Genomic DNA, 20,637 nt, shown 5'->3' with positions numbered 1-20,637 from the left:
CTATGTTGTCTTATATTTCAGAAAAGTCATGTGACTGAAGTCAAGGCAAGAGGAGCCTTTCAAGAAACAATCAGTGGTGTCACAAGACTGAAAGGCCGCCACTGGGAATGTCACTGGTCACTTTGATAAGGACTGCTGCAGAATCTAGCTGTGGGTGTAGAGCAAATGGCCATACAGCAGGTGGGTATCAAAGGGGTAGTGAGAACACACTGTCATGTGAGCACTTTCACATAACTCAGAGCCAGAGAAAGCTAGAGAGCTGGAGAGCAAGAGTGGGAACAAAGCTAGAGAGAACGGGCGTGGAGAGTGAGAGAGAGCAAGCATGGAGAGAATGAGAGCCAGGAGAGGAGCCAGGCAAGGTGGTGCATGCCTGTAATTCCAGCACTCAGGGAGGCTGAGGCAGGTGGATCTCTCTGAGCTTGAGGCCAGCCTAGTCTTCAAAGCAAGTCCAGGACAGCCAGGGCTACACAGACAAGTCCTGTCTCAAAGAAACAAAACCAAACAAACACACAAAAATTGTTGAACCAACTGGGCATGGTGGTGGATGGAAGATTCACTCATCAACCTGGCATCTTGGAGGGGCAGCTACTTGAAAGACTAGAGGGGGCTGGAGAGATGGCTCAGAGGTTAGGTGCACTGGCTGCTGGTCTTCCAAAGTCCTGAGTTCAATTTCCAGCAACCACATGGTGGCTCACAACCATCTATAATGAGATCTGGTGCCCTCTTCTGGAGTGCAGGTGTACATGCGGGCAGAATACTGTACACATAATACATCTTAAAAAAAAAGTACTGGAGTCCAGTTGAGTCACTTTCCTCTTGGCCTAGTCTCAGGGTCTCTCAGCAATGCAGTGGTTTCTTTCTTTTCGTTCTCTCTGTCTCTTTTTCTCTTTCTTTCTTTCAGACAGGTTTCCCTCTGTGTAGCCTTGGCTGTCCTGGTACTTGCTCTGTAGATCAGGCTGGCCTTGAACTCACAGAGATTCGCCTGCCTCTGCCTCCGTGAGTGCTGGGATTACAGGTGCATGCCACTGCACCTGGCATAAATTTTTTTCTATGTTTTATTTTTAATTTATTTACCTCTATTTTATGTGCACTGGAGTTATAGACAGCTGTGAACTGCCATGTGGTGCTGGGGGATTTGAACCTAGGACCTCTGGAAGAGCCGTTAGTGCTCTTAGCCACTGAGCCATCTCTCTAGCCTGGAGTTGGATTTCTTAAGAAACACTTGAGAGCTTGAAGATCAGTGGCTCCAAGAGACAGTGGGTGGAACTATGTGGAACCTTCTGCCCCAAACTTGGCACACTGTTGACACTGAGACATTCCATTAATTGTACCTATCACAGAGCCCTCCCAGATTCAAGAATCTAGACATAGACTCCAAATGGCAAATGACTGCTATACAAGCTTGCATTTCACATTCTTGAAAAGTTACAGCCCTTCCCACCCCCACCCCCATTTGTGTACCAGCTCCTTTGTTTAAGAGCTGGTTACTCTTAGATCAGCTGCTGACATTTCTAAGAACCTTCTTACTCCAGTATTCAGGGGAAGGTGGGCCTGAAATCCTCCCTTCCTGTTGTGTGAGCTGCCTCACATGTATGCCCATCTCTGAGCTGGTGGAGTTAGGTGATACAGTTACTTACTCACATCTCTATGGAACTCCCCAATTCTGGGAAGCCTACATTGTCAAATCGGGAATAGACAGGTTTCTTTTCATCTATCAGTGCATTTCATGTCTTTAAATCTTCAAAAATTCAGAAAAAAGGAAATTGTTACATGCTAAAAGCAGTAAACTGTGCTTTTGTCAGACGAGGGGGGAGGAGGAGAAATACTGGGTAGGCCGCTACATTACACCTGCCAGTTTTCAATAAGGTTTATTTTTACTGTTTGAGAGGTAACTCAGAGTGCTAACCCTGGTAGCCAGTTAGTGGGCTTCCGCAACATCGGCAGGCAGTAAGCAGCAGCCAAGGTTAATTATAACTTAGGGAAATTGTAATTAGGTTTCATCTTACTGTACTTCAAAACTTTGAGGGTTGCCATGTGCAGAATTTCTAGTGAGTCTTTGTTTTGATGTGAGCAATTAGAAAGCTTTTACATAATGACGCATCCAGCTGCTTCCCTTTTAAAAGTCGAAGCTCATCCAAAAAAGAAGTAGCTGATTTATACTTCTGTGGCTATAAGGAGCAATACATTTAGAGAACTGTCTCCCTGAAGACCATGTTATTGTCTAACTTACAAATGCACTTAAATATCACTTGTGTGTAAAATGGTGGTGTCCTTTTCCTAAAGTACAGAGAGAAGAAAGAAGAAATTAACTGGAAACTTTTTTTTTTTTTTTTTTTTTTTTTTTTTTTTTTTTGCGGGGGAGAGGAGCGTAATTACAAAGTTGTTTGTAAGCTATTCAAGAACCTTCAAATTCCATTACAGAAATGATCCAGTTCCACTTTGTATCACTAATGGTTTCACTTCCTAACAAAGCCGGATCCTTGCATTCACAGGGCTTAGGAGACAGCAGCGCAGAAATAGTATTTTGTTGGCCTTAGAGTCGCCGAGGGCTGAGTAATACCCTTGAGAAAGAAAAAGTGCGGGCTCCTTGGGTTAAAATCTGATAGAACGTCGCTGTGGAGAAAGCGTGACTGGACACTGGCAGAATTCTCAACACCTCCCCCGGCTGCGGCTACATCCGCTTCAGTTTTCATTTCTGCTTTGGAAGGTCTGGAGAGCTTGGGCCGAGTCCACCGGGATAGAGACAGAAGATACATTCTTGTAACTAGGTCCTGACGAGGGCATTCTCTGTTAATGCTGAGCCCTATCTGCTTCTCTAGTCCTTAAGGATTGCTCCTGGGTGAGGGTGAGTCTGATTCCTGTCTCTCTACCCACACTCCAGAAGTGTGTCAATCATTTGGTAACTTTTCAGGAGAGCCCATTTTGTAGCTAGGTTCTGGGCAGTGGCTGGCATTGTCTGAAAGAAGACAAGAAAAAGCTGCACCGGAGAAATCGGTTCCACCCTCGCAGCAAAGAGCAAAGACAAGCAGGGATTCTGGCCAGTTCTTCGCGCTGCAGTTTCTCCTTATTTACCCTGGCTTAAGGAATGGCCAGCAGCCAGAAGGCACTGCAAGCCTCCCGGCGTTTGCACACAACTTAATTTAGGTCGGATTCCAATCTCTCGGGTTGTAGCTAGGGTTGCTCCAAGGAGAAGGCAGAGAGAACTCTGGATACCCAGCAAAGGGAGCATTCGTTTTCCGGTTGATTTCTGAGGAGAAATCCCAACTGAATGTGAGTGTGCGAGTGTGATGTCTAGCAACTTTGAGTCCAGTCGGTCAAAAGGAATCATCCGGTGTCGGGGGCCAAGTGGTACTTTTGTGCAAAGGTCACGTGAGACCAAGGCCAACTGGGGGAGGCAGTAGGGTTGAGTGGATGAAGGGATTCCGCTGAGACTTCAAGGCCGAGGGGTGACGTCTCTGCAGGAAACGGGGGTGGGGGTGGAGGGGTGAGAGGCCGCCGGCCGGCCGGGCCTGTCCCTTTAAGGGGCCGGTCTCCGGGCCCCTCAGAACGCGACGCCCGGACGTGCGGAGCCGCCCCGCCCCGAAGCCGCCCGTTTCCTGCGGGGCGGCGCGACGGCACCTGAACTCCTGCGGAGGGGCCTCGGCGCGCTGACCCGGCGGTGCGGCGTGCCGCCGCGTCGTCCCGGCCTGGTTCCCGGCGGCGCAGGGTGAGGAGCGGGCCGGGGCTTCGGGCGCGGGGCGCGGGGCGCGCTCGCCGGCTAGGCCTCGGCGCGGGGTCGCAGTGTGCAGCGTCCCCCAGGCCGCGCCGCCGCCGGCCCGCTGTGAGGATCCGCCCGAGGGTTCCGGCTCCAGGGTTCCGCCTCGGCCTTCCCCCGGGACGCCAGGCCCGACCCCAGCCCCGCGAGTGGCCGCAGCTCCCGGGCCCGTCTCCCGAGGAGGAGGTCGTCCGGCCCGGGCCGTGGGGTGACCGAGGAGCCTATTTTTAGCCGGGCTCGCGGGCTCCCGGGAGGGAGGGCGGATTACGGCTCTGAGGAGGGTGCACGGAGGGAGCCTCGCCCCTGGCGCCCTGGGCCGCGGCCGGGCCACGCGTGCGCCAGGCCGGAGCGGCTGGTTCACCCCGAGGGCCGTCCCTCCCAGCGCCCGGTGCGTGGAGTTAGCAGAAATCCTGCGAAGTTCTTCCCCCTCCCTCTCAGGGGTGTGTCTGCCTCAGCTCCCAACAATGGGATGTGGGGCGTCCCCTCGCTCGGGGGTAAGGAAACGGACGTCGGGCCATCAGAGACGGGGGTGCGGGGCGAGCGGCGTCCTCTCCTTTGTCCGGCCGCACCTCGATTAGGTTAAAAAGTGGGCTGTTTAGTGTCAGCGGCTCTTTCTGTGAGGAGGCGAAAGCCGCGATTCTAAGAGCGGGGCCTCTGCTAGACAGGGATTCCTTAGCTGCTATTCAAGTAAGCATAGCTTCAAAAGCCACCGGACGAACAGTTGAAAGTTGTGGGGTGTTTTGATAAACTTACATCCCGATACCCAGGTAAAGAGGAGCACCCCAGAGGTGACTGAGGGATGATTGGGATTTTTGCCTGAATTAGGTTCTATTTGTTTTCCCCACCAGACTCGTAAGCAGTGGCTCCAGTGTGTCTAAAAATTTGGGAATGAGCTTCACTGGAGCACCCCGGCTGACCTGCATTCTGTGTGTCCCACAGTAGCTTTTCGTATTTGATGTATTGCTTGATAAGTAAGCCCCTCCCGCATTCCTACTGTTTCAGGGAACCTGCAGGAGCTAGCTGGACTTAATTGTGTAGGTTCCATTCCCATGCCAACCCTGAGTTAGGAACGGCTCCTTTTAATTTTTAGCCTTCAGTAGGCATAAATGTCTTAATTATCAGGTGCGTTTAGAGAATAAGGTGTTCTACTTTTACTGAGGGACACACTGAAACTTAAAATATAACAGGACCTATCAGAAAAAGTCCTCAATGTGTTCCTCAGATGTATTAAAATTAAAAATTCCTCACATGTATTAAACAAAAGCAAAACCCAGCCAAAACCCTCAACTGCAAGCAGTTTACAGGCTCGCTAGTTGGTAGGTTTTAATCTTCTTTTGTTAGGTTTTGCTAAAGACCTAAAGAGTAAAGGCTTATTGTGAGGCTTAATCTCTCTCTAAAGGATCCATGTTGAGACTGATGGTTGGTCAGTTTGTAGCTGGAATTTGACTTGCACTCTTTGGAGGATATGTCGTTTTTCCAGGGAGGGACGCGTTGGGATGAACCAAGACTTTTGAGCATGCTGTATGTATTTGTGACACCGAGCAACCTGGAATATGTAATTTTATTAATATGCCTACTATGCTTTTTTCTCTTTCTTTTTTTTGTTATTTTTGAGACAGGGCATGTGCCACCACACCCGCCATCCCTGCTATACTTTTTTTTGGGGAGGAGGGGAAGGGGTGTATTCGAGACACAGTTTCTCTATGAGCCCTGGCTGTCCTGGAACTCTCTCTGTAGACCAGATTGACCTCGAACTCACAGAGATCCGCCTGCCTCTGCCTCCCGAGTGCTGGGATTAAGTTGTGCGCCACCACTCCCGGTCCTACTATGCTTTTTTAATAGCAAAATTTTAATTAAAAATATTTTCAATACTTTCTAAAAAATAGTATACTCAATGGTTTCAGGAGATTTGGTTTAGGAATCTGACCTCATATGCCATAGGGAGATGCAAGGGGAAAAGTGCTTTACAGAACAGTCAGGTGTTGAGAGTAACTTCTTAGTTGCTGTGTGTGTGGTTGTGAAGTCCAGTGAAGGCAAATCCAAAGTATCCCTAGAGACTGGAAGTAACTGTTCAGAAGGTACAGTGACCGCATTCTGTTCCATTGCTGCTTCAGTTATTAGGAACATATAAAAATATGTAATTTATGTCTAGGTGGCTGGGGAAAGTTGGCTGAAGAATATGAACTATATTTTCCCTATAATCCCGACATTTGGGGACACTTTTGGGGCCATGAACCAAAGAGATTGGTTAACATAAGCTGCCTCTAAACTTCTAGACGAGAGAAGTAGTGACTTACTACACGTGTTTGTCACGCGGGTGGACTGCTGCTTAGAGCGCCTTTGAAAGAACTGCAGCATTCAGCTGCTTTTAAGCCTTTTCAGTTAAAAAGAAAAATGCCGAATGCATGCTGGTGTCTTCAATCCCGGCACTCCTGGAGCAGAGGAAGGCGGATCTCTGTCAGTTCCAGGCCAGCTAAGGTCACAGTAATACCCTGTCTCAAAAACAAAACAAAACAACAGAAAATCAACGTTGTGAGTTTTTTTTTTTAAGCCTTTAACAGCTAGAACTATCTTCCTCTTTCCCCTTTAAAAGAAAAGGTCTAGTTTCTGCCACAGAGATAGTTGTACTCCCATCTTTATTCACTGTAGCAAAGAACTGGAGTCAGCCTAGTTGTCCTTTAGTGGAAGATTGGATAATGAAAATTAGGCTTCTGTATTAAAGTAGAATACTACTCAGCTCTAAAGAAAAATGATGTAAAAAAATTTCAGGAAAATGGATAGACTTGGAATATATGCTAGTAATCAAGGTCACACAATCTCAGAAAAAAAATAAACCGAATGGTCCCTCTCATAAGTGGAGTCTAAACAATATGTCTGTATAGATGTAAGCTAATGTATATGCAGGTACAGTGTAACCTGAAGAGAGAACAAGAAAGGCTAAAATAAGGGGATGAGGGAGGACTGGGTGCAGGTGATAGACCCGAGTATGATTGAGACTGGAAGGCCAGTTGCTTTTCTGTCACGGATTCTTAAAAGTTTAATTTTTAAAAATTATTTTTATTTTATGTACATTGGTGTTTTGACTGCATGCATGTCTGTGTGAGGGTGTTAGATCCCCTGGAACAGGAGTTAAAGACAGGTGTGAGCTGCCATGTGGTTGCTGGGGCTTTAAACTTGGTCCTCTAGAAGAGCAGTCGGTACGCTTCACCACTGAGCCATCTCTCCAGCCCCAATATTTTTTGTTTCTGATGGTGGATAAATGCATAAAATGTATCTGATACTGAAAGTATAAAATTTAACGTGAAGTTTCAAAGCTTTCAATTTCAGTGTCAATTCTAACTGTATAGAAGTCCAGTAAGTTATGTAGACTTTGGGTCTGGTTAGTTTTGGCATTGATGTTTTTATTTGCAATTTTTAAAATTAATGTTTATAAAATAAACTAATAACAGTTTTGTACTAAAGTAAGAGAAAGAATAAAGAGGCTCACTGCACAGCTCTGACTGGCCTTGAACTCACAGAGGTCTCTGTTTCTAACACTGCCTCTTAAGCAGTACACCTGACTCCTCTGGGCTTTTAGTTGCTTTTATATTTAAAGAAGCAAGACAGCTTCCACTAAAAAGAGTCCTTTGGTAGAGATTCCGATTGGATATATAACATTCTGAAGAAATGTATATGCAACACTCAACTTTTTAAAAAGTCATGTTCTGCTACTATGCCTATCCCCCCCCCCCACCATTGAGGATTGACCCTGTGCCTCAAATATGGTAGACAAGTGTTGTTTTGCTCCTTTACGTACCTTACTCTCTCTCATCCCAACTACTGCAGAGGAACTGAGAACTTGTAGTTAAGTCTGGTATCAGGAGAAGTGACTTATTCATCAGTCGTAGCAACTGTTCACATGCCCTTTCTTCCAGGGTGCTCTGTTTTAAACGTCATGCACTCAGTCCTTGATTCACTTGTCTCTTTATATTCTGGCGGTCTCATCCAGTTTCATGGTTCAGGTGTCTACTTAAATTTCTACTCTGATTTCTCTCCTACACTTCAGGGTTAGGCTTTTCCCCTCAAACTAAGCTTTCTGATTTCCCCTCCACCTGCCCCTACTGCTGATGAACCCATTTTTATCTGATGACATCCAGCCAGCTGTCTGGATGGATATTATACCTCCAAAAATTGTTGGCGATCTCTGACTTACATATTTGACACTTGACATTTTCTGGTTTTTCCTTTCTTAATAACATAACCAGAATCCATCCACTTCTTTCTACTGCAAATGGCCTCATCCAAGCCATTCCGGCATCTTGTTTAGATTTCTGCAGTTGTCTTTCTAGCTGCTTTCCTTGCTTTGGTTATAACTCCCCAGTCTTTGCACCACAGCAACCAGCTCATATCACTTCCCAAAAGTAGCCCTTACAGCTTTGAAGGCCTTACACAATCTGGGCATGCCCTCTCCTTGCCTCTTAACTTAGCTGCTGACCACTCACTCCCAGCTGCCTGTTTTAGGGTCTTTAGGCTATTTATTACCCTTCTTTGATCACTTTTTCCTTAGGGTGTTTTCATGACTTACTCTTTTACTTCCTTTGCTATTTAAGTGTCATTTTAAAAAAAGATTTATTTATATAATATCCTACCTGCACGTGAACTTGCATGCCAGAAGAGGGCACCAGATCTTACTATAGATGGTTATGAGCCTCCCTGTGGTTGCTGGAAATTGAACTCAGGACCTTTGGAAGAACAGCCAGTGCTCTTCTGGGCTTGAGAGACAGAACAAAGCAACACCTGCCCTCATTCGAACCCTGCGGATGTATTTTTCACCCAAGAAATTTCGGATTTCAACCAAAGACCCATTCTCCTGGATAACAGCGTTGATGGGGAAGTGAGCATACACAGACCTCATCTTGTAGCAGAAGCCCAGTGTAACACCCTTGATCATGTTCTGAACATGACTGCACATGGTTCTGACAGTGGCCAGTTCCTTTCTGCTACCCCACCATTTGTCAACCCAGAGCCTCTTCTTTTTCTTTCTGAGAAGACTCACACTGATGTGATTGAAGTCCCTCCGTAGGGTTGCCCTGGGGCCCTTCACAATGACTGTGTGCCCCTTCAGAGTGATGTCGACATTTTCTGGGATGTCAACCATCTGATTGCTGAGAATGGTCTTCATTCTTGCAGTAGATGGGGCAAGGAGCGGATCTCTGTGATTTTTGAGGCCAACCTGGTCTACAGAGTGAGTTCCAGGACAGCTAGGGCAAAAGAGAAAAAGGGAACAGGTCTTTTATTTGTTTTGTATATTGATATATGAGAAGCTGATGCTAGACTTGAATTTACTCTATAGTCCAGGCTATATAGCCCAGGCTGGTCTGAAATTGCAACCGTTCTGTCTTCTCCCTCCCAGTATGGGATTATAAATATATGACCTTACAACTTATTCTCCTTTGTTTAACCTATGTGTTTAAGGCATTGTCTGGCTCATAATAGGTGCTAAGTAAGAATTTGTCAAAGGAACTAATGAGGCCTGTGTCCTGCAATTCCTTTCTTTGATGGATACTGCATTCTGGATAACATGCAGCTTTTAGTTTGTTCCTTTCCCAGGAACTTTCAGAGAGCAGAACAGTGGTAGGGAGCCTCTGGGAAACCTTTAGGTAGAAGGAATAATGTTATACTGTGGTGCAGACTAGTTACCCACTCTATATTATTGAAAACATTGGTTAATTTAAAAAGTTGGTTAAGACAAGGACTTAAAATACATCTGCCTTTAATCCCAGCAACACAGGGCTTCTGGGTGGGGAGAAGAGGTTGGTTAATCTCTTAGTTTGAGGCTAGCCTGGTCTACATAGTGAGACCCTGTTTTGAAACAAAACAAAACAAAAAAACCCAAACTAAACCACGCTGAAACATGTACATTAAATATTTGTACTTTAAGTATTTAACATTAATTGATATGTATATCTTTTTATTCAGACTAATCAGTTTTCTTAGAATAGGGGTTTTCAAATTTTCCTTTTATAGATTGTATTCTAAAAGCATTATCTATAACTTCTAATACTGGCTTCTTTAAAATAGAATGAAAATATTGAAAGTGAAAAACTCAAGATCCTGGAGTTTCCAATCCTTTAAAAGGTCTTGGTTTTATTTTCCTACATTTAGCTTTTGGCAGATATTAGTCACATCTTTTTGCAAAGGAGGAAAATGTCAGTGCATTCAGGAAGAGGTTAAGATGGCACCATTTAGAGTATGCTTATAGTAGTTCTATATAGTACTTCTTTTTTTCCCCCTTAATTATTGCTTTTCTCTTCTTTCTCAGAGGGAGTTTGAACCCAGGGACTGCAAGCTACCACTGAGCTACAGCTCTAGTATATTTCTTTGTTTTGGTCGCAGTAAATTTGTAATTATCAGTAGTTTTCTGAGATTCAGTAGGTACATTGTTTATCAGGACACATTGTTATGGTACATGCCCCTTGGAAAATGTGGAACAGTAGTTTACTGTTACACAGGAACCAGATGAGTTGCCAAGTAGGCAGTAATAAGCTGGAAGTTGAAAGGAAACCCACCAGTTTTAAGCCTTATTAACACTGTTTTATCTAAGTTCTTATCTCCCAGTTCTTAATTACATGCCTTCACGACATGTTGGAGAGAATGAGAGTGTTTTGGGGTCTAAAGAGCTGAGCTTTGATGTCTGGCCTTGCTGGTTTGTGCTGCTTGAGCCTTTTCACCCATCAGGGGCACCTCAAACTCCCTGCTCTTTGTGTTTTTAGGCTGTGTTTATACTTCGTTCCTAAGCCATATTTTGTTTTGTTTTCTTCCTTTTGAACGCTGTTAAGTGGGACTCTTTTTGTATGAATTTATTTGACATTTCCAACCCTTTCCATTCAACTTTGTAGTCAGTGTTCTTTTCTTATTTACTTACTTTATTTATTTATTTGAGACAAGGTTTCTCTGTGTAGTCCTGGCTGTCCTGGAACTTTGTAGACCACCCTGACCTTGAACTCACGGACATCTGTCGGCTTCCCAAGTGCTGGGATAAAAGGCTTGTGCCACCATGCCAGGCCATGGTACTTTTATTGCTACATAGACTTTTGTATGATTGTTGTTTTTTTCTGAGACAGGTTGCCCAGACTGACTTTGAACTCAGAACCCTGCTTCTTCCCCCTCAGTGCTGTCTGTAGAGACCTGAGGGGTCACTGTGCCTCTCTGTACCTTTCTCTCTCCTCCTCTTACGTGAGACTGTCGGTTTTTCTGTTGGGTTATGTATCTTTTTTCTTCTTTTGGCTGTTAGGATTTATTTGTATGATCTGAATACTAATTTATTGCCAATTATGTATTACAAATATCTTCTGTTACATTAGGGTTCTTTTTTATGTGTACTGTATTAAAACTAGTTTAGTTTTAACTTACCATTATTTCCTTTTTTTTTTTTTTTTAAGTTACTTTTAGTTTTTTTCGAGACAAGGTTTGTCTGTGTAACCTTGGCTGTCCTGGACTCCCTTTGTAGACCAAGCTGTCCTCTAACTCACAGAGATCCTCCTGTGTCTGCCTCCCCAAGTGCTGGGAATATAGGTGGGTGCCCTGCGCTTGGCAATGGGGATATTCTTGCATGTTTTTTACATTTTTTTTCTTACATTTTTATGTTGCCTCACAGGTTCTGTTCCTGAAATTGAGTTTGTAATTTCTTTCATGTGATTTGTTTTGTTTTTTTTTTTTTGTAAGTTCTGCATTATGTGAGATTTCTAGTTTTTCGTTGTTAAGATGTGTTTATTTTCTAGATGCTTCAGTAGTTCCTACAATATAGGGTTGTTTTAAGGATTGTATCCATTCTTTGTTTTATTAATTATGTAGAATTTAAAAAAAGTGTAGAGTTACATACTTTGAAATATCAAATCCAAACCCCAAATGACAACACATGAAATTTGTGAACATATCAAAGCCAGGCTTGTGTTTGTATGTGGTTTTCCTTATTTGTCAGGACTTTTGTTATGAAGCAGCTGTCACTGTTGGCATTTTGCTGCTTTACTGCAGTGTTAAGAAAGGACCACTTTCTATTCATCCAGTTGATAGAGTATTCTTACTGAGTAACCAGGACTGTTTTTAACTTCTCAGCTCTTTATACATTACTTTTGTTGCTTTCATTCCCATCCCTGTCTATTTCTGGTAGAGCTGTGCTATGTTTGTGTAGACTTGCCATCTCTGCTTTCTCTTAAATAGACTTAGGAATTTGCCTGTGGAGTGACTAAATCAAAATTTAAATGTAGACTACAGACTAGATTGTAAGGTTTTAGAAAAAAGAATGAGCACTGCTGAGTTTGACCATCTGAGAGTGTAAACCATCAGGGACGGAATTTTTTCTTTTGAAGAGGAAGCACTATTTTTGTACTTTCAAATTTATTTCTGTGTGTGTGTGTGTGTGTGTGTGTGTGTGTGTGCGTGTGTGTGTGTATGTGAGTCAGAGGAGACCTTTTCCTGTCAGCTTTTCTCTTCCATCATCTGGGTCCTGGGGATTGAACTCAGGTTGTTAGGGTTGGTGGCAAACCCCTTAATCCACTGAGCCATCTTGCCAGCCTAAATATAAACTTTGGTTATGCCTTTCCCAAAGTTCTCTTGGGATTGAATTAATTATACTCAAACTAACATTGTGAAAGTGCTGCATTTCTTCCCAGTGTATGCTTGTAATACTTGCCAACAGTAATGAGAGGTGATGATTTTTTGATGGCTTCATGGAATCTAGCATATAATAATGCACATTTGTTTGAAGAGAACACTGAATTGGTGATGTGATTACCATTCTCAAGGCATTGAATGTGTACTTCATGTCCAAATTTCTTGCTTTTCTTAGTAATCCCTCTTTTGTCTTGGGTGCCTAACTGAAAGGAGGTCTTACAGTATTTGTTTGTGTGTCTTAGTGTTACTGAGGTTGCTTCGAAAATACTTACACAGCTGGTGGCTGTGTTGGAACAGCCTGAAACACTGTCTCAACAAAACAAAACAAAACTAAACTAAACTAAAAAAGAAAGAAAAAGAAATACCTACAGGCCAATCTGATGGAGGCATTTTCTTAGTGGAGATTCCCTCTTTCAAGGCTGGAGAGATTGCTCAGAGGTTGAGAGATGCCCTCTTTTCAGATGTGTCTAGGTTTATATCATTAACAAACTGACCATCATGATGATTTGACTAGACTGTGAATTTAGATGAAATTTTGCAATTTGATGGTCATTTCAGGAAAGGTTATACTTTGTTATTCTTTTGGGTTATTTAGCTTTTAAAAATTTATTTCAAGCTTGTTTCTAAGATTTCTTACTGGCAAATGTATTTATAAACGTTTAGATTGTATAAAGGGAACTCACTACCTTTTCAGGTTTCCTTCAAGTATTTTGTTTTCTGTGTATAAAACTTTGCATCAGTTATGGTATTTATTTAAACTATTACGATTTATGGGTGTATAATGGTGTGTGTATGGGTACACAAGTGCCATAGTGTATGAGTAGAGGTCAGGAAACAGTAGGCTGGAATGTGTCCTTCCTCCAGGGGATCTAGGAATCAGACCTCAGGTTGGCAGCCTTGGGTGGTGTTTGAGTGACTTTTGTTGAAAGGGCTCTAGCCAGCTCAAGCATGGCAAACATGGCTCTGGCAGGCCTTGCCCTTCTCCCCCATTCCCTCTGTCTTGCTAAAAACCTTAGATTACATTCCTAAAGCTAGCCCCCAAGGTCTGTTCCCTGCCAACTTCTTCCTGGAGGCTGACTACCAAGGCCCAGCTGTCAAAGTATTGAAGTCAGGAATCAAAAGCTTGGCTCACTTAATTAACATGCCCAAATAAATCAAACACCTCATCCTAACATGAGGTTTCCTGCTTTACCTTTATAAAGCACCATTGTCCTATGGGCCATGTCTGTCTCCTCTTTATCCTGTTCCCCATCTGCCTTGTACCTTTCTCCTTCTCCCTCTTCCTCAATCATTCTCTGCCCTCTGTCCCTGTGGGCCAAATATATCTCCCTTGTGCTGAGAACTTGGTCTTGGGATCCTCAGCTGACAGTGATCCTTTCATTCGTTACGATATAATACCAGACAGAAAGCAAGTTAGGCTGGAGAGATGACTCAGCGTTTACGAGGAGTGTCTGTTCTTTCAGAGGTCCCGAGTTCAATTCCCGGCAACCACATGGTGGCTTACAACCATCTATACTGGGATATCATGCCCTATTCTGGCATGCAGGTAGGTGTACATGCAGATAGAGCCCTCATATATAAAATAAATAAATAAATCTTAAAAACTGAAAGCAAGTTAGAGAAGAAAAGATAGAGTGGGGTTGTGGAGGGGAAGGTGTGGCAGCAGGAGCAGGAAGCAGATTACAGTGTCCAGGAAAGAGAGGGAGAGTAGAAAGCTGGGCAAGGCTCTAACCCTCCAGATGCTCCAGTGCTGTTCTTCCTCCAGCAGGGTCCTATGTTCATAACTCCTTCAACAGCACCACCAGCAGAGTCAAGTGTTCAAACACTTGAGCTGTGGGAACATTTCTCAGTAGAACCACCACACATCAGGTTTTTGTACTAAGACATCACTCTGGTTCTGGATGTTTTTAATTGATCTAAATAATCCTGTCTTTGCTCTACTGTTTTGAAATAATTTTCAGTAATCTATTTGGGTTTGGTTTCGTTAACTCCTTTGAGATACGGTCTCACTGAGTAAAACTTCTGTGTACATCAAGCTTATTACAGAGATAGATAACTCTGTCTCTGGAATTAAGGGAGTGCCCTGCCACACTTGGTTTAGGTATTTTAAGTTAAAAAAATATTTAGTTTTACTGAGTGTGTAAAGTTATTTTTTCCCCCCCGTTTATGGATTCTTATAAAATTGAAAGTTATTTTGGGCTCCTTTTAATTTACAAAGTTACCTTGTCTTGTAAGTGGTTGCTCTCCAGTACTTGTGTCTATATTGGCTTGAATTTCTTCTCTAATCTAATTGAAGGCATGCTAATAATGGATGTCCTTTGAGATAGGAACTTACTTTATACTCCAGGCTTGCCTCAAATTCCCTGTCTGCCTGCTTTAGCCCTCCAAGTGTTGGTATTATAGGCATGTGTCACCACACCCAGACTCTTGAACCTATTTTTACCATTTATTAGTTTTGAATTTGTTATTGCTTTTTATTGTTTTTCTTCCTTCCTTTTTTGAGACAATTTTTTTTTTCTGCTGTGTAGCACTGGCTGTCTTAGAATTTGCTCTGTAGACCAGGCTGGCCTTAAACTCAAAGAGATCTGCTTGTCTCTGCCTCCCAGACTGCTGGTTAAAGGCATGAACCATCACTGCCAGGTTCTTTTTCTTTTTCTTTTTTGGAAATCCTAATTTGTATTTATTCAGTCACTTTTTAATATTGACTGCTTTTTGTTAGTATTTGTGTTAGTCAGGGTTTCTGTTGCTGTTGTAAAATACCATGTGACCATGAATGAAAATGAGGACATGGCCTCTCTTAGGTTTGGTTGAGGAGATTTTTATTGTAGACAGGGAGAGAACATCCAGAGGCATCTACCAGAGTCCAGCCTGAACATGGCCAGCAGACTGAACCAAGGATTAAGAAGGGCTAGGAGGAGCCACAGGTACTTCGCGAGACTTGTTCCAGGTTTCTCTGGGCCCTAACAGTTTCATCTAACAAGGAAGTCAGAGCAGAGTTCAGGCAGGGAACCGGAGGCAGGGACTGAGGCAGAGAATGTGGAGGAATGCTATTTACTGCTTTCTCCTCATGGCTTGCTCAGCCTGTAATAACACATGATCATCAGCCCATGGATGGGCTTGCCCACAGGACATTCTGTTGGGGGCATTTTCTCAGTTGAAGTTCCTATTTCCAAAATGACTTCAGTGTCTATCAAATTTGACATAAAACTAGCATGTGCAGTGTTTATTAATGTAGCATTTTCATGCACAGAGATATTATATTTTGATCATATTCATACTCCTTTTACCTCATCTGTCCCTCCCTGTACTACCCTTCTTCCTGGTAGTGCCCTTTCTACGTTCATGTGTTTTCCTTCCTACATAGGAGAATGCACTTGATGCTTGTCTTTATGTGTCTGGTTTATTTGCTTAACATGACTGTCTCTAGTCCCACCCGTGTCCTGCAGATGAAGTGAGTTCCTTCTCTATGGCAGAAGGGATTCTCTATTGGGATTTGCACTTTTTCTTTAGCAGCTGATGGGCACCTGAGTTAATTCCGTAAATTTGGCTGTTAGGAATATTGTTACAATAAACATGGATGTGTAAGCATCTTTACTGCTGCTGTTTTTGATTCCTTTTAATATTTACTTAGGGAGTGGTGTAGCAGGATCATATGATAGCTCTACTTTTAGCTTTTCAGGGACTCATCCAGATTTCCCAAGTGGCTACACAACATTTCTACTAACAATATATAGTGCAACTCTCTCCCTCAAACCCTGATCTTTTGGTGTTAGTTTTTTTTTTTTTTTTTTTTTTTTAAGTTATTGACAGAGTTCTGGATATTAATCCTCTGTTGAATGAGTAGTCTGTAGAGATTTCCTTGAGTCTTCTTTTTTTTTCCAATGTCTTTTCAATGTTTCCTTTGCTGTGTAGAAGCAGTTTTGTTTGGTTCAGTCTCATTCGTCACTTATTAGTTCTTCTTGAGCTGTTGGTGTGTGTAGTTGTTGCCTGTGCGTATTTGACATTGTTCTCTGCTAGCATTTTCAGGGTTACATATTCTTCAGCTAGGGCAAGAGAGATGGCTCCAGTTTTAGTTTTGTGCATGTGGATGTCTGAATTTCCTAGCACAGAAGGCGGCTGCCTGCTGTCCAGTATGTGTTGATACTTGGCTATAGGTGCTTGGGTTTGTTTCTGAGTCCTTAAACTGGCTCCATGCTTATTTTATGCAAGTCTCATGCTGTATTTGTTCCTGGGGCTCTGTAGTTTAAATTGAAACCAGACATTGTGATAGCTCCAACATTGTTCTTTTTGCTGAGTATTGGTATTGTTTTTGAATGTTTTGGCCACCAGTATAGACATTGCTGGTCATTGTAGCATACTGCCTATAAGTGAACCATTTTTTTTTTTTTTTTTTTTTTTACAAAAAATGCATTTGCCTTAAAAAGCAACATTAGATTAGAAACATGGTACAGTGATGGTCTGTTTAGAATGCAGAGTGTGTAGGCTCAGTGATCACAATGCAGATTATTTTTAGCAGCATTTAATAAACCTGTTCAGTCTCAGACTTGTTTCTTGTTAGCTGCCTTGACCATTGGAGACATGCTGTTGGGCTTGCTGACAAGTATGTGCACCTTTTAAAGAGAGGCTCGTTTAGTTGTCCCCATTCCGGTGTTTTACAGTTAAGGAATTTTATGTCACTAGATTGAAAACTGCCTGAACTTGTGTACATAAATAGTTTTGTTTTTTGAATGTGCCAGTTTGCCTGTGTTGTTTGGTGCCACAACGGGGGGGGCGGGGAGGGGCGGGGGCGAGAACCACTTTAAGTTTGTTTAGTCTTTCATTTTGATGATTTTTCTCTCCAATTGTTCTTTTGTTTTGTTTTTCAAAATAGGGTTTCTCTATGTATGTACCCTTGACTGTCCTGGAACTTGCTTTGTAGACCAGGCTAGCCTTGAACTCAAAGATTCATCTGCCTCTGCCCTCAGGCTTTGATTAAAGGCTTGCCGGCTTCCAGTTCTTTTACACCATCCAACTGATATAATTTATTAATTGAAGTACAAAATTCTTTTTAAAAGTAGGTGTGTGTGTAAATGTTAGTGGATGTAGGAAAATCCCAGTAAGAAAACAGAATTAAAATTTCTTTCATTTACTTGAAGTTTAATAATATCTGATGATATTGCTTCATTTTTTTTCCTTAATATTAATTTGTTTTTAGTTTTAGAAATATAGCAGAGCTGAGTGTGGTGTTTCACACCTATGGTTCCATATTTGGGAGTATGAGGCCAGCCTGAGCTACCTAGGAAGACCTTATCTAAAAAATAGTGTAATATTGTTCATTAAGAGTGACTCCTAGTGGGGTGTGGTGGCATACGCCTTTAATCCCAATATTTAGGAGGAAGAGGCAGGTGAATCTTTTGAGTTTGAGGCTAGATTGTTCTACAGAGCTAGTGTCAGGACAGGGGCCAAAAAATATAACAATTTTGTTGTTGTTGTTGTTTTTGTTTGTTTGTTTTTTGAAACAGGATTTCTCTGTGTCACCATTGCTGTCCTGGACTCACTCTGTAGACAAGGCTAGCCTTTGAACTCACAGAGATCTGCCTGCCTCTCCTCCCTTAGTGCTGGAATTACAGGCATGCACCATCACGCCCACCTTGATTCTTGTTTTTTATTAAGTCTTAATTCTGTTAAGTTGTGTAATGTTTCTGTAGGTATTTCACATTGAAATAATGTTTTCCTGTTAAAAGCAGTGAAATGCATCTGTGTGTGTGTGTGTGTGTGTGTGTGTGTGTGTGTGTATATACATACATACAGTTTTACCAGTTAAGTAGTTTGATTGAAATTCTTAAAATTATTTTTAGATTTAAATATCTTCAGCTGGGCTGTGGTGGTGCACACCTTTGATCCCTGTGCTTGGGAGGCAGAGGTAGGTGGACCTCTTTGAGTTTCAGACCAGCCTGGTCTACAGAGTGAATTCCAGGACACCCAGAGAAATTCTGACGTGAAAAACAAAACAAAGCCAAATAAGTATCTTTGAGACAGATCTTAACTGTATGGCACAAACTGGCTCCTTCACTGATCTTCCTGCTTTAGCCTACATGCCCTGGGCTTCAGTCACACCTCACCACATCTGTCTCATACCATTAAAATTGTGTGCTATACATATTCTTACAGAAACTGGTTTCCATGCCTTCTAAGAGATTTATACAGTTCAGTAGTGTAGCTAAATTGTTGTAAGAGAAAGTACACATTTTAGGAGGACAAGTAAATAGAATTTAAAAGTGACATGATTACTGTTTATAATACAAACTCTGAAAGACTGCATTTGAATATTAATATTATTTTTCCATCTTTTTTTTCTTTTGCTTTTTTGCTTTGTAGTGCTGTGGAAGGCATGTACCAAGCTCTACCACTGAGTGACTCTATCCCCATATTATTAACTTAATGCTATTGCAATTCTTTACATGTACTGCCAGGTTGAAATCTTTGATTCTTACTTAGGGAAAGATTTTTGTGCAAAGATGTATGTGTTCACTTGACAGAGTCAGGAAATTATTTATGAATAAATTGTGTTATAATTTTTTTGTAGTAAAGATATAGTTGGTGTATTTCATTAAATTTTTTGAAGGATTTATGCTTGAGTTAAAAATGAAACAGATTAGTGTATGGAAAGTGCTTTGAGCTGAAGAGGCTTGATTTCTTGGGATCCTGTATATATTTCACTCCCGATTCACTTAACAGAAATTTCATTTACTGTCATTGGCTTTTCACAGCATTCAGATTAGAATCCACTAAATTTTCATATGGTCAGTTTAAAAAGATAATTGATGTTCCATGCCTAATAAAGGGGAACAATTACATGGGTCACTTTTGCCCAAGTTTAGGCCCAGACCAAACCCTCTACCTCGTCTCTATATTATCAATTCAACAAACATGCTGAACTGTATACTATGGGCTTAGAAACATAGAAACTGTAAACTATGGGCTTAAACATAGGGTTTCTAGCAACTATAGCTAAATTAACTTTGTCTCAATCCCCTTTCCTCCCTTTTCCCCATTACTTCTTCACCAGGTAAAATCCTTTTTCTGCCTACTTTTTTCTGAATTCCTGTTTATTTCATTCTGAGATCCCCATTGTCAGTTTCCTCTTCATGTATAATACAGCCTGAAGATTATAATGTTAATTTGAAATATATCAGTGTGTAAGATAATACACGTTTTTATTAGGCACTTATTTACCTGTAAAAAAAAACCCGGAATTAGACATTTTGGATATTTCTGAATGTGTGGTACTCCTGGCTCCACCTCCAGAGTGCTGGGATTATGGGCTTGTTTTACCAAGCTTAATTTTTATGGAGTATTGGAGATCAAATCCCAGGGCTTCATGACTGCTAGGCCTACCAGTAGATTCACTCTCAACCTCAGAATTTTTAATTATGAAGCTTAAATATTCTTAGAATTTATTGTACATTAAATGTGTGGGACTGGGGAGATGGCTCAGTGGTTAAGAATATGTATTGCTCTTTCAGAGGACCTGAGTTTGATTCCCACATTAGGTGGCAGACCTGTAATCCTAGCTCCAGGGAATCTGACGCTTCTGGCCTTTGAGGATACCTTCATTCAAGTGCGCACACACACAGACACATGCATATATAGTAAAGAATAAATCATTTTTTTTATGTGTATTGATGTTTTGCCTGCATGTATAGCTGTGTCAGATCTTGGAGTTGTAAGCTGCTGTGTTGATGCTGGGAATTGAACCCCAGTCGTCTGGAAGAGTAGTCACTGCTCTTAACCACTGAGCCATCTATCCAGCTGCAAGAATAAATCTTTTAAAAAAAGTACACATGTTAATTAACTTGCTTGAATTTGCTTTATTTGTAAGTAAGTCACAGGGTATAATTATATCTGTGTTCATGTACTGCCATTTTCCACAACATACTGGAGGTGACATAAGAATACAAACTATGTAGAGCTGGGCTTTGTGGTGCGCACCTATAATCCCAGCACTCAGGGAGTTAGAGGCAGTCAGATCTCTGGTCTGCAAAGCGAGTCCAGGACAGCCAAGACTACACAGAGAAACTTTGTCTCAAAAAACGAAACCAAAACAAACTATTATGTAGAATATACATACATATAAGAATACTGATGTAGAATCTAAACTCCCAAATCATTTTTACCTTGAGTTAAAATTTCGTAGATATTCCGAGAGGTTAGGCATATGTTGTCAGTATTTGAGGCAGATGCGGTCAGGT

At 42.1% G+C, this 20,637-nt stretch overlaps 1 protein-coding gene across 2 annotated transcripts in view; it reads left to right on the top strand.

Moving 5' to 3' along the window:
- The first annotated feature begins 2,453 nt into the window (after nucleotides 1-2,453).
- Ktn1 (kinectin 1) overlaps nucleotides 2,454-20,637 on the top strand; it is a 91,637-nt gene continuing 73,453 nt past the window's right edge. The window contains exon 1 of one of the 2 annotated variants that reach the window (XM_055606235.1): nucleotides 2,454-2,845. The gene's annotated coding sequence lies outside the window, so the exon portion shown is untranslated. Of the gene's footprint in view, nucleotides 2,846-3,572; nucleotides 3,707-20,637 lie in introns of those variants that run through there. The other variant, XM_055606234.1, reaches the window with a different exon arrangement.

Source organism: Psammomys obesus, unplaced genomic scaffold (genome assembly GCF_907164565.1).
Source record: "Psammomys obesus unplaced genomic scaffold, mPsaObe1.curated_primary_1811, whole genome shotgun sequence".
NCBI classification, from domain to species: Eukaryota; Metazoa; Chordata; class Mammalia; order Rodentia; family Muridae; genus Psammomys; species Psammomys obesus.
This window is presented reverse-complemented; position numbering and strand designations above follow the sequence as displayed.